At 43.8% G+C, this 14,605-nt stretch overlaps 1 protein-coding gene across 2 annotated transcripts in view; it reads left to right on the top strand.

Moving 5' to 3' along the window:
• ABCC1 (ATP binding cassette subfamily C member 1 (ABCC1 blood group)) overlaps positions 1–14,605 on the top strand; it is a 2,255,476-nt gene that overhangs the window by 920,761 nt on the left and 1,320,110 nt on the right. The window lies entirely within an intron of this gene.

The raw sequence follows: 14,605 nt of genomic DNA, 5'->3' as shown, positions 1-14,605 counted from the left end.
CAGTGACTTTCTCCCAAAGCGATCATCGTTATATTGTTTGCATATATATGGGACAGTGCTCGATAATGGGCACAGGGCCTCAGGTGGGCATTGAGGATCCAAGATAACCAGGTTGGGTCTTCTGAACCATTTTTATGCTCCTTGTAGTTATGTGATGAACGAAGAAACTGTATGCCATGGTAAAGTCATTGATTTATATATTGTGAATCTTTATTTTAATTTTTTGATGAAACATATTTTGGACAAAAAATTATATCGACTGGATTCCTCTTTCAGTTTCCTCAACTTTGATATCTATCTCCCAGTTCAGTGGATTTTTGGAAACTTGTTTCCCCCCAGGGGGTTCAGCGTGGCTTTGCATTTGCTCCGCCCAATGCCCCTACGTGCCCGCGTCTGATGTGACATAGGGCCAGTATATATGGAGGTCCCGGGCCCCCTGTTCTTTTTTCTGTTTGCTCTGATCGTGCTCAAACACTTGTGTACGAGCGCGATAAAAATAAAATATCAATATCAATCAATAATTGTTCAGTTCAGGAACACTGCTTTGTCTTTAAATCAAAGTCTTCTAGTTTAAAATCTGCTGTCGACTGTGGATGACAAATTTCTATTTCGAATCCCCACAGGATCTCTTTACTACCTCAGTGAGGGGCACAACACGCTGGATTCCAGTGTCAGTCAATGCCCCTCAAGGTGCTTCACTAACAGGAGGTGAAGCTGTTTACCTTGCTCCAAAAGGAGAAAGGTGACAAATTGGCCCATTCGAGGTCACTCAGTGCTGAATGTCGTACTGAAGACTCGGATCCAGTCTGCTTCAGCCAAGCCTTTTGGGCTGGAACCCTTTCAACCTAGTTAAGTAAGAGACTGAGTTTTATGGGGAACTGGGTGACTTGGTGGAGCTCGTGGCTGACTTGCAGGAGTCAAGTGGCCTAGACACCTCCTCTGAGTTGAGATGCTACCTGCTGCCACCCTGCGAAATCCAGGGGCTGCTTTCCAGCCCATGATGGCAAAGGTGGTAAACAACTTGGGGTTATCTGCCCCTTCACATCTGAAGGTGCAGTACAAACTGATTGACACCCTGAATGAGGGTCCCAAGAAGGAGACACTTTTTTGCTTTTCAGTCATGCAGTAGAGGGGCCTCTGCTATAACTGTGAGCCAAACTGGCTTCAGGTCTCACTGGGGACCGCAACCTAGCGAAAAAGCACAGGCCTGGCCGGCACCCTCAGACTCCATGTTCCTTTCTGCCCATGCTTCACCGTAAAGCTTGGTGGTCCCGAACACTACGGCGATCCTTAACACCACTTCTCCAGCATTGGATCTTTCATGGATTCACATGCTTAGAATATTCCCCGTGGAATTGAATCATAGGCCAGAGGACTTAAAGTGGTGGGCTGTGGAAAAAGTTTTTGGTACAGACACGGCCAATGCCGCTGCACGTCCATCTCAGAAGGAACAGTGGTGGATATACCACACTAACAGTCTAAACAGGGGCCTGAACCAACAGGAGGAATGGAATTGACTGCTCATGTCCCCTGGAACTTTATGGACTACCATTGATTGTTCCATTTCATTTCTTGATCAAATGGGGCGTCAATTCCCCTATGTTCTACTCTCCAGGCCCCCGTAGTCCTGAGCAGTAGTGTTCTTGTTTCATGGGGTATTTTATTCCTCGCCCTGACTCAGGGGCTTGACCTAGGGGGAGCCATCATACATCTATATGAGGCTCCATGTCTTCTGTTTGGAGTCTCTATTTGACTCCGCCTTCTAACCCCTAGCAGTGTTAATGCAAATATTTTTCCGAGCTGTTTTTTGCTTTTGTCAGCTCGTTTCTGTTGCCAGTTGGCCAGATAGATTCTTCGACCCAAGGATTTGCCATAATGTTACTATTTATTAAAAAATGTTTTCCACCATTGGACGCCTTCTGAGTCCTCCTTCGAGCTTGGGACTCTAAAGAGTAGTGAAGAGTTACCATGTCGGGCTGAATTCCTACATAGGTCCGTTGTTTGTGTTCACGACGGACCCTTGAAATAAGAGGGACTGTGGCTTACACCGTTCGGTCTACGCCTCTTAGATGCCCGTATCATCGGCAATTTGTTCGAGACGAAGAACGAAAGGTAAGCGGGTCAGCCTTGTGCGACAGTCTTTTCTGTTTTTGCTTTTGTCAGCTTCTTGCAAGTGAAGCTAATGCGATGTGTTTATTTGCAGATCGCTCTGAGCGAATTCACGCTCCCATTTGGGAAGAATGATTTTTCCTCTTTTCCGTCTGCGTTGTGTAAACAATACCACGCCCGGCAGTTCAACATACAGGAAGCGGTCCAGTGTGAAAAAATCTTTTCACACCAGGTGAGACTTCCCTGTTGCCCCATTTTCAGTCCAAGTTGTGACTCCTGAATAAGAGGCCATCATTTGAAGAACTGAAATATAAAGTGGGTGCATATATGATATTTGCTTTTCTTTATTTTTCTTAGAAACCCATTTCAACTGATACTTATGGGATCTAATTGGTTAGACGATAAGTCTGTGGATTGAAGATTAGTCTCTTTGGAGAGATCAAGTACCATAGACAGAGGCTACTGGAAGACAAGCCATTAGGCAAACCTAATTGGGTTTGCAGGTATGTCTCTAAAGGAATCATTTGCTCTGAAGCACGACAGTGTGGGCGGGGGGCGAGAATATAGAGGGCACTATAGCACAGATGTGCTTATGATAAGGGAATTGGAGCAATTTGTTCAATTCCCTATGAACCATTGAGCCCCTAATGAGATTAGGGCGTATATGGGTAGATGAAACTAGTCTTATATGGTAGGTTGTAGTTTCGCTTTTTTAATTTGCTGCATTAAGCAAAATTCAACACGCTTAGACCCTGACTGTGTAAAGGTCTTGATAAAGGAAATCTTTCCTCCGGGCATAGAGACAGATTTGTTCTGCCCCCCAGTGTTTGTTTCATATTTTCGGCGAGGTAAACTGATAGAAGGTTGACGGCAGTCTATATTTTAAACAACATTTTAATTGTATGTTAGTTTGTTTTTAGAATTTTGTTAATTAATATTAATCCAATCCTGATGAAGACTCACATAATTTGTCAAGTCGAAACTATTTACCAACTGGGAAGCCCGTTTCGTAAAGAAGATCCATACTTATGGGCACCAATAGTCGATACTTTGTCTGGAATGAACCGTCATTAACAATGATATTTTGTTTGGAACCATTAATAATATAATGGAAATGAAATTGGAATTCTCTTAATATCTTAAAATATTTACATGTTTTAGAGATTCAATTAGTTTGAATGAATGTTATGAATGCATGATTAGGAGGACGCTCTCTTTTTTTAAAAAAAAATTGATTAAAATGCTCAATGATGTTTTTTATGCAAATCAAAATAAAATTAAAATAATGATTTGATTTCTATATTCTCCTGTCTGCCTTCAGTCGCTCTCGCTATCCTGGCACCACCCTTGCTAATATGTCTCTACCTCAAGGTGCCAGAGATTCTTGAGGTCCCCTCCTTGGGTTTGTGTATAAAGGAGATTGTCATATGGACTGTATACATTGTCTCCATCCTCACCATTCGCAGACAATTGTGACATCTGTAAAGGCTTCTCCCAGAAGACCCTCAAAGACCGGAATAGGCGGTTGGTAGCTTGGTTGAACGACTGAGCGGGTGCGTACCCCCCTTCGGAGGTAGGCTCCACCCATAGCTTGGCCTCGACAACTAAATCTCTAGGGGCCCCCGCCGTTCAGTATCGGCTGAACCTCTGGCGAAGAAAGTGTGTTCGATGGTGAAAAGCTCATCGGAAAAACATTCCACGAGAGAATCTTTGTTGAAAACGAAAACCTCGTTGTCTTCCTCCTCGTCAAATGAGGAGAGAAAAGACCTATCAAGATCCTCCTCAGGTTTTCATCAGATCATCCTCGAGTCGAGATTCTTCAAAACACAAATCAGGTTAAAAAAAGGCGGGAACGCCTCAGGGCTCTGTACATCCACCAGCGTTGTCGACGGGAGTGCGATCGTCGACGCCCTCACTGCCAGTGACGCAGATCGTCTCAGGCGACGATGATGGAGAAATTGACCTCGTCGACGGAGACTCCACAGGAGGGCTGGCGACTGGACGTGTACGACCCGGTTTTACCAGAAACCTTGTTGCAACAGGAGGCAGTACTGTCCATATCCTCTGTGAATGACAATCGTAAGCAGGTGGCAGGGCCCGCGGAACTTGGGTTGCAAGGGGTTAGCTCTGACTCTTTCGAGCGGGGCGAATATCCCGGTTACAACTCCGTTGTTTAATCCTCAAACGGTTTTATCCCTGGAAGTACTGTCTACATTACAAAACTTGTTGAAGAAATTAGATGAAAAGTTACCTCAGGATGCTGCTCCAGCGAGACCAGTCGACGACGAACCAGGTCCTTCCCATCGACCGACTCCTATGGCGTCGACGGCGGCACCGGTCCGTGAAGGCCTTCCATGTGCGCGCCGGGAGGAAGGAGAAATGCTGAAATCAGAGTTGGAGAGAGAGTCCATATCGGATATATCGTTATCCCCCTCTAGAGACCCGACCTGGGAGTCGGAAGCGGAGATGGAAGCGCCAAGAAGCCCAGCCCAACCGTCGCCCCCGGATGACATTGGTTCTTCCTACGCAATGATGAGTAAGGCGTGTACCGAATTTGCCTGGCCCAGGAGGAGGAGAAAAAAAGACTGTTTTTTGTTCGACCATATGGGAAAGGGGAGAAAATCGGTATTTTCAGTCCCCATCTTAGATCATGAATGGCAAAAAGGACTACAAACAATGTGTCTACTCCGAAATGTTTGTCCTGTCAACCGGCTCCAGATTCGGTGGTATCGGCGGCTGCGCCAAGGAAGGCAAGGTCTCAGCACAAATGCACAACTCCTCTGGAGAACGAGGCCAGGAGACAAGATGCCTTTGGCAAAAAGGTGTTGTCGGTGGGTGCAACAACGGTGAAGGCGGCCAATTCTCTGGCTATTATGGCGAGGTATGACAGAGAGATGTGGCATCGTTTAGCACCCATACTGGAACATCGAAAGGCTGCGATGTTACTTGTCCGAGAGGGGGAAGAGGCCTCTAATCACTCTATAAATATCGCTGTAGACCTGGCAGAATCAGGCTTTAAGCAGGTTAACAGAGTGGTTCCGAGGAGACAGGCATGGCTCAAATGCACCAAATTTCGACCTGAAGTGCAATATAAAGTGTTGGATATGCCTTTTGAAGGAGACCTTCTTTTTGGGGAGAAGGTGGATGATGCCTTGAAAGGCATGAAAGAAGATTCTGACACGGCACGTTCTCTGGGAGCTCTCCAGAGTGGCAGAAGTTTTCGTTCGTTTCGCCCCTTTAGAGGAGCGTCAGGAAATTCCCGGTTCTCGTCATCAAGGGACTGTACTTTCAATAGACAGTCATACTCCTTTCAGGGCTACAGGCGAGCTTCTCGGACTGCAAGAAGACGTCGAGACTATCAAGCCTCAAGGAAGAGGGGAGGTTACTCCTCGTCGTCGAAGGACAAACAATCAAAAGACCAGCAATTACGAGTTTTAGAACGTCCTGGGAGGCAGGGTGTCTCACTGTGTCGACGAGTGGGAAAAGATCACCTCGGACCGGTGGGTATTGGACACTGTGAAATTCGGCCATTCCTTACAATTCAAAAGCAAGCAATTGCACATTCCACCAGTGTTTTCAGCTCAACCCCACCTGAAAACTTTAAAGCAGGAGGTAGTACTGATGCTACAAAAAGGGGCTATAGAATTGGTACCTGGTCACAGAGAGGTCAAGGAGTGTATTCCCGATACTTCGTCGTGAAGAAGCCCAATGGAAAATGGCGACCCATTCTCAACCTTCGAGACCTCAACAAAACATTTTAAAAATCTGAAATTCAAAATGCTCACACTTCAGGAAGTGATCCGGTCGATTCAACAGGGGTATTTTCTGGCGTAGTTGGATCTCCAGGACCGTATTTTCATATACCAATGCGTCAACGACACAAAGTTCCTAAGGTTTGTAGTCGGGCGGACCCACTACCAATTCAGTGCTCCCATTCGCACTAAAATCATCTCCTAGGACATTCACAATGTGCCTAGCACCAGTTGCAGCATGGTTGAGAAAGCAGGGGCATCATGTTTACCCTTATCTGGATGATTGGTTAGTGAGGGGTTCGTCCCCTATGACAACGCAAGCAAGTCTAGAGGCCACCATGCAACTTCTGCGATGACTAGGATTTGCGGTAAACTTCGAAAAAAGTTCTCATTGACTCCCTCAAGAAGCTTAGTGTTTTTGGGTGCAGAGTTCGGAACTGTCAGGATTGGTAAGACCATCTGTGGAGAGGATCCACAGGCTCAATCAGCTGGCAAGACGGTGGAAAGTCAACACCAAAGTGTTGTTAAGGAGATATATGTCGGTACTGGGAGCCATGGCTTCATGCATCCCTTTAGTGAACAACTGTCATGAGGCTAATTGAAGAATTCCTGGCAGACCGATGGGCGCAGAGCCAAGGACTTTGGTCGGACAAACTGACCGTCAACAACGAGCTCCTGCGAGCACTTCGATGGTGGCAAGTCGTCGAAAACTTATCCAGAAGGGTTCCCCTGCAGGAACCAGAGTTTCACATGACCATAGTGACGGACGCGTCGCTGACTGGATGGGGGTGCATCTGGGCTCTCTCCAAACGCAAGGCCGGTGGTCGGCGGAGGAGTCACTCCTTCATATCAATGTGCTGGAGTTGAGGGCAGTGCGTTGGGCCCCGAAAGCTTTTCTGCCGCACATAAAAGGGTCAGTTGTGAGGATACTGACAGACAACACGACAACAATGTTTTACTTGAGAAAACAAGGAGGTACTCACTCCAGAACTCTTTCCAACGAAGCTCAGGAAGTATGGCACTGGGCCCTACAACGAGATATAACTATAGTAGCCCACCATCTTCCGGGAGTAAAGAACGTACAAGCGGATTCCCTCAGCAGGGATATGGATCAGATACACGAATGGGAACTGAACGAACATCAGTTCTTGGTGGTTTTCAGAAAGTGGGGACAGCCTTCTCTGGATCTCTTTGCGACGAGAGAGAACAAGAAGTGCGAACAGTACGCCAGCAGATCGCCACAGATCGATTCACTGGGGGAAGCGTGGACAGACAAGTTTCTATACGATTTTCCCCGTTTCCACTCATACGACGGACCCTGCAATGGATTCACAGGTACTGATGTCGAGTGATCTTGGTGGCTCCTTATTGGCCGAGGCAGGCGTGGTTCTCCGACCTGCTACAGCTATCCATAGGACAGCCAGTAAGGTTGCAGAAGGTTCCGAACCTCCTGACCCGGGACAAGGGAACAGTGTGGCATCACGATCCGGACAGTCTCAACCTGACTGCATGGCTCCTGACTTCTCAGAGTTTGGTACCCTAACTATTGCATCAGATTGCCGTTGAATTTCGCAAGCCGTGCGAGCTCCGTCCACGAACACTTCGTATGCATGCAAGTGGAGGAGGTTTTGCATGAAGATCAGTCAGGGTTAAAGCCCCTGAATATAACTCCGGAACAGCTTCTGCCGCATTTGCTGCATTTAGCGGAGAGTGGGTTATCTTTTTCATCGATAAAGGTTCACCTGGCAGCCATTTCATGATTCACGCGGAGAAGACATTTGTTACCATTGTTTAGTGATAGGCTGATCAAGCACTTCATGAAAAAATTTCGCACATTTGCACCAATTAAAAAGTTTCCTCCGAACTGGAGTCTTAACCTAGTGTTGACGCAACTAATGAAAGCTCCCTTTGAACCTATGGCTTCTTCATCTATGAAATTCTTATCGTGGAAGTTGGCTTTTTTGGTGGCTATCATCCTACTGTCTTTCATAAACATTCGTCGATTGTACTACCTACATTTTTCGCGACTCCTTCATCGGTCGCGGAAAAAGCTCTCCATACACTAGATGTGAAAAGAGCTCTAAAGTTTTACCTTCATCATACTCAGCAATTTAAAAATACAAAACAACTGTTTGTGGCCTATGGACCGTCGACAAAAGGAAAGGCGATCTCAAAACAAGGACTAGCTCGATGGGTCTCGTCGACTATTGCCTTTTGTCACTCGAAAGTGGGGAAGCCGCTGGAAAGGCGTCCGAGAGCCCATTCCACGAGATCAACTTCATTTTCGGCGGCATTGTGGGCCGGGATTCCGCTGGGAGACATCTGTCAGGCGGCATCCTGGTCGGTGCCACATACATTTATCTGCCATTATTGCCTCGAACGGCAGCATGCAGACGATGTACAGATGGGACGAGCAGTCAGACGTCATCTGTTTCAGTGAGGTAAGCCCTGTTGAGGGGAATGTCCTTTAATCTATGTATATATGTGTGTGTGTGTATATATATTTTCGAAGGGACTGACTTTCCGTCAGTAATATGAGGAAGCACTCTCCTTCATACCAAGCTTGATAAATCAGACCAGGGCCAGCATATCCATTATGGCTTCTTTACTAATAAAGTACATTTCTCCTGTTTCCCAAAAGTCGATGCGTTTCGCGACGTTACTAGCCGCTTGCTCACAACACCCGCGTTCCATTACCATGGTGTTTAAATACATACAACTAAAACTGCAGACATCGAAATAGGACATCAGGATCTAACTGCTGTAAACATAGAAGAAAGGAACCAAGTAGTGTTAGAAATGCCGGCAGACATATTTGGAAGGGTTTAGTCCCTACATATTTGAGCTACATTATCCCTGATTAAATAATCATTTTGGAATCTATTCTTTGCTCAATATACATTGTCTACACGGTTAAATGCATTTCTATAGCTGTAATAAAAACAGTTAGGTTGATGTAATACCATATGGTTGACGGCAACATTTGCACATTCTATAAATTTGAAATGCGCTGTGCCTTCATTTAAAGTGCATAGTGCATAATGTGACTAGTGCTAGCAGCTTTTTAAAGTGCCTAGTGCTTTTGTGCAATCAACTTCTAATTTTCCTAAAGTGCTTAGTGCTTTCAACTACAGTTAAATGACTCTTAGACTGAGTCGCAACCCTGATATTTTCATTGGTCTGCAGTGATGTTTGTTCACAATAAAAAAATTAATACAAAAAAACACCAACATGGTGACTGATAAAAAGGTGCATAAAAACCCAACACACAACATATTATAAAAAAGGTGCAGTTAAAAATACGCAACGATGATGGATTTACAATTGTTAAAACCCAATTATGAAATCACTAAATGTTAGTCAGTCCCAATGCTTTAAAATTCATAATACTGGAGCTAGTGCCCTAAGAAGGTATATAATTCTTCGTCTATGTTATGACCTTTCGGTTGTTTCGTTTCAAAGTCCAAAATGCAGCAGGTTTCCTGTTGTCGGAGCCTTTTTTCTCGGTCTCCCCCCCCGGGGGCCATTTTCAATTGCATGGATTCCGAAAAAGGCAAAATTATCCAGGTTGTTTTCATGGCATTCAGTAAAATGTTTTGCTATCGGATAGTTTGCATCTTTATTTTGTATGGCTCTTACATGTTGTTGTACCCTTATTTTCAATTTGCATTTGGTGCTGCCCACGTACCACTTTTTGCATTTACACATCAGAATATATACCACGTATTCGGTATCACACGTGATTTTTTCATTAATATACTCAGTTGATCTTGTTATTGGATGCTCAAAAGTGGCACGGCTCTTTGCAAATTTGCACATATTGCACCTTGTGCATTTGTGAAAACCTTTCTTCCGATTGGTCAACCAGGCACTAGCATCCTTGGCTTCTTCTTTATCCATAAAACTGTGAACCAATTTATCTTTAATTGAAATATTTCTTCTGTAACTGATATCTGGATGTTGTTTCAGTGAGGCCCCAATGTCTTTGTCAATAGTTAAAACTTTATAATGTCTCTGTAACACTCGTTTCACCTCTGTAGTTTGGCTTTCATACGTTAGTATGAGACGCACTTCCTCATTCTTATTATTCATTACTTTTTCTTTGTCTGCCAAGAGTTTTTGTCTATCATGTCTTCTGGCCTTTAAATACGCTCTTTCGATTACTTTTTTGGGATAACATTGTTGTTGGCAACCTCTTGCTGTAATTTTGCTTTATGTATCATATGTATCCAGAGTTGTGCTGTTCCTTCTTATCCTAACAAACTCTCCATATGGTACGCTCCAGATTAAACTCTTTGGATGCCCACTCTTGGCATGTAGTGGCGTGTTTGATCCCGTAGGTTTTCTGTGTAATTCACACTTTAAAGTTTGTTCCACTATTCTTAAATTAACATCCAAGAAGGTTATACATTAATAACTGTGGGTTTCTGTAAATCTGAGATTATTGTTTTGATTCAGTATCCTTACAAAATTGCACCAACCATCCTCAGTCCCTTTTCAGATTACGAATAAGTCATATATATATCGGAGCCGGATAACCACATTTTCAATTAGTTCATGATTTTGTTCTGTCCATACTTCTTCAGCTTCCCAGGCACCCATAGTCAGGTTGGCATAGGATGGAGCGAATGTTGTGCCCATAGCCGTGCCCTGTATTTGCCTGAAGTATTCTTCATTGAAGACAAAGATATCATTAGTGAGGCAGAGATCAATCATTGCTACATTCATTTGCGTGTGTTCCAGATAATTGAGAGACCTGGTATTTAAGTATCTTTCACAGGCTTTTTTGCAATAATTGTGACCAATTGACGTGTATAAAGATACAACGTCCAATGTAGCCATCATGAAGTTAGATTCCCAGGGTATATTATTGACTTGTGATAGGAAATCCTTTGTGTCTTTGAGATAGGAAGGTAAAGAGGAGACGAAAGGCAAAAGAATTTCATCTATGAATTTCGACATGTTTTCCAACGCTGACCCCACTAGGGAAACAATTGGTCTTCCCGGTGGTTTCTTGCTGTTCTTATGTATTTTCGGGTGAAAATATATGGTCGGTGTGATGGAGTTAGTCGTTTGTAGAAATTTACAATTTTCTTCGTTTCTTCGTTCAGAATGCCTTTTTGTTCCCAGATTGCTACGAAATCCTTAACCTTCTGTTCTAATGCTCTTGTAGGATTTCTTTCACATCTTTCATAGCATTTTTTATCATTTAACTGTTTATATGCTTCCTTAACATAATTTTCTCGGGTCATCAGGACAATGTTCCGTCCCTTATCTGAGGGCTTGATCACACAGTTTGTACAGTTCTTTTAAAGCCATTCTGTCCTTCATAGTCAAATTGCTTTTTTCTTTATAGCCTTTGTTTCGTCTGAGTTTTTTTAAGTCCTCAATTACAAGTGTTTGAAACGCTTCTATGTTGTTGGCGGTATTGACCATAGGATTAAACTTAGACTTTTGTCTCAATTTACTTTTTACTGTCCAATCCGTTCTTATATCCAACTCTTGAAAATCAATTGGTTCCATTTCTTGATCCTTATTGGTACCTCTGCCTTTTTGGAGCTCTACTAGGTCGGCAAGAACCCCCATTTCGGAAATAGTGATATCTGTTCTCCCTTCAAGTGCTGTCTTTTTATGTGTCTTGAAATCTGTGATGGCAAAGAATTTTTTTAGACGTAATTTTCTAATGAAGTGGTCATAATTTATCCGAGTTTGCACATAGTTGTAGCTGGCTGTTGGACAGGAATTCCAACCCAAACTCTGCAACTTTGTTTGATTGTCAGTCAAAGTGTGATCGGACAAGTTAATGATCTTGAAACTTGTCAATATCTTCACTCACTTTTTCTAATTACCAGAGCGCAGCGATCTGCCCGGGGTACTCTTCGAAGCATTTGTTTCCCCTCTGCCCCCTCCTCGTTTTTTTTCAGCCTCCTCCGCCTCTGGCTGATTTTCCACCTCTTGCTTGTTTTTGTTTTTTGACATCTTGGCAGAGTAGTCTCATTTCGTGTAAAAAATGTAACCGTATGTTTGACTCTTCATTTTCACTGCCAGTCACATCCGATTCTGATGATGAGGAGATGGATCCGTTATCCCCATCTTGAGCCACTGATGTCATCTTTTCGGCCGGGGTTGTTTTCTGTCTTAGTTGCTCAAACCTTTTTGCAAAGGTGTACACTCTGCCTTTCTCGTAATCTTCCTTATCTCTCAGGAATTTCCTTTGTTTCCTCTGTTTAATTTCTTCTTCATAATTGGCCATATTTTTCATCATGCTATTTTTCAATTTTTTTGCCTCCTCACTTTCTGGTATCAGTTTCAGTTTGTCCTCCATTTCCTGAATTTTGTTCAACAGTTTAGCCCTATCAGTGCCGGCATACTTGACTAATATCTTTAGGAAAGTTTTGGAGTATCCATTTGTTGCTTCACTCCATTCTTGAAGCATTTCCGGGTCCTGTTCTTCAAAGGAAGGAATGGTTAAAATCCTTAGACCTCGTGGTATTCTTCCGACATCAATGTAATTTTTCAAAGAATGCTCCTCCCACCATTTACTTATTTCTTTTTTTTGTAATTTTTCCAATTCTTTCAATAAGGTAATTTCATTATTTTCCTCAGTTGCCGGTACGTTTTTGGGTTGTTTGTGGCTAACATTCAGTGTTTCATTAAATAAATCTATATCGTAATAAAATATGGTTGTTGGTCTTTTCAAGCTAGCGTGTAACCGCTGAAGTTTTTGGAAAAAAAAGAGAAAAAATGTGGTTGGGATGTTATTGGTTTGCATTCACACCGCCAAAATCAGGAGTACTGCTATACAATCTATTCTAAGCATGTGAATCCATGAAAGATCCAATGCTGGAGAAGGGAATAGTTTCTTACCTGTAACTCCATTTCTCCAGCATTGGTATCTTTCATGGCTTCACATGCGCCCGCCGGCCTCCCCTACATGCAAACTATATGTACCCCATCCTACTTTGGGGGGATTAAAATCTGATTGGAGCCGTGGGGCGGGGCTTATATACCGCTACGTCCTATTGGGGCATGCGTAAGCAGCCCAAAACGACATAGATAGGACACAGAAGTGTTGAAATTTTTCCTATGGAAAACGTCTTTATAAAGGTACCGAGGGTTCCCAGCCTGACGACGGGGAATATTCTAAGCATGTGAATCCATGAAAGATACCAATGCTGTTGAAATGGAGTTACAGGTAAGAAACTATTCCATTCTTTCCCATCCCTGCCCCCAGACCAGGAGAGCAAGAGACTGGACACATGGGGTAGGAAGGTTTTCAACTCTTTGAACCTTGGTCTCCGGTGTATAAACTCATGTACTCTGGCCAAGTTCTCCTTTGTTCTGTGGTCAGTCATGGCGCAGGTGTTCGAGCACATCCCTGAAGGGGAGATGGCAGAAGGCTTGGAGGCTCTTAAAAGAACAGCAAGAAAGTCTCCCGTCAGATGCTGCAGTCTTATCTGGATACTGCAGACTGTGTAGCAAGAATGATGGCCACAAGCACCGGCTTGTTCAGATTCGCTTGTTTAAGGATGTCTGGGTTTTCTACGGACGTCCAAGAGAAACTTCTGGATATGCCCGTTGATGGAAGGAACTTATTTGGCATCAAGGCTGATGAGTCCTTGTAGAAAAACTCTACCACATGCACAACTGGACTATTTCTGCACTGGACTGCATGGTCCCTAAAAAAAAAAATAAACTTTCTAAAAGATTCACCCCAGATTAAATCACTTAAAAAAGAAAAACCGGACACTGAAGAAAGAACAATCTACACACTAGCAAATTTGTCTACCATCAACAGTTAGATCTTTATGGGGCAGAAGTGCTCAAAGCAGAGAAAGCACACTACTCCATACTTATTCATTCAACACATCAAATAGCTCCTCTGTAACGCCTAAGTCGATGAGATACATTGTTGGACACTGTTCACAATCGCTTTCTTTAATATCAGGCCATGAAAACCTTTAGCGGTAACCCAATTGCCCTCGACAATGGTGTCGGCACAATCCCCAAAAACATGCACCTAGAAAATATTTCAAGGTTGCTTCAACATGCAGGTTTCCAATTTGAAACGCTGCACTCACACGGACAAACCTCAGTTGCTCGGCATCATGGAGGCAGCATTGAAGTGGATATCGTCTTTCATCACCAACAGATCGCAAATCAATCATGTGCCTCTGTTCGCCTTGACACCACGCCTGGTCACCAACAGAATACCACAGGGCACCTCCGTATCACCCTTGGCCTTTATCCTCCACCAGAGCCCCTGCCTGCTCTTATTCGCTCAAATGGCCTGACTTGCTACTTATCCAGCATCATATCTTTCATGGATTCACATGCTCATGAATAGTCCTAGTCAGGCTAGGAATCCTCAGTAATATTAAAGCAGTTTAGCTTTAAAGCTTAAACTGCTGGCACTTGTATAGCCTATTGCTGTCACTTTGGGTCATACTGCCCCAGCCAATGAAAGTAGCCCTCCCTAGCTCCACACCTGGAGGCCATCCTCAGATTTCTGCTGCACATTTATGTGTTGGGGAGTCCTCATTGTTTCACTCCTCATCAGGTTTTTTTTCAAATCTATTTTTGAGATACTACTACAGCTTTTTTTTTTTTATTCACCATCCCTCACTTTTGTGACTGCCTGTAGCAGAGATCCATTGCCGGTGAAGATCCAGACTATCAAAGGATCTTCTCACCGCAAGAGGCCTTCTTCTCCAGGTTAAGGCCTTCTCCATGCAGCCATGAGA

The sequence above is a fragment of the Ambystoma mexicanum genome, chromosome 2q (assembly GCF_040938575.1).
Source record: "Ambystoma mexicanum isolate Mex_15411 chromosome 2q, UKY_AmexF1_1, whole genome shotgun sequence".
Lineage (NCBI taxonomy): Eukaryota > Metazoa > Chordata > Amphibia > Caudata > Ambystomatidae > Ambystoma > Ambystoma mexicanum.
Note: the sequence above shows the minus strand (reverse complement) of the source record. Positions and strands in the feature narration are given on the sequence as shown.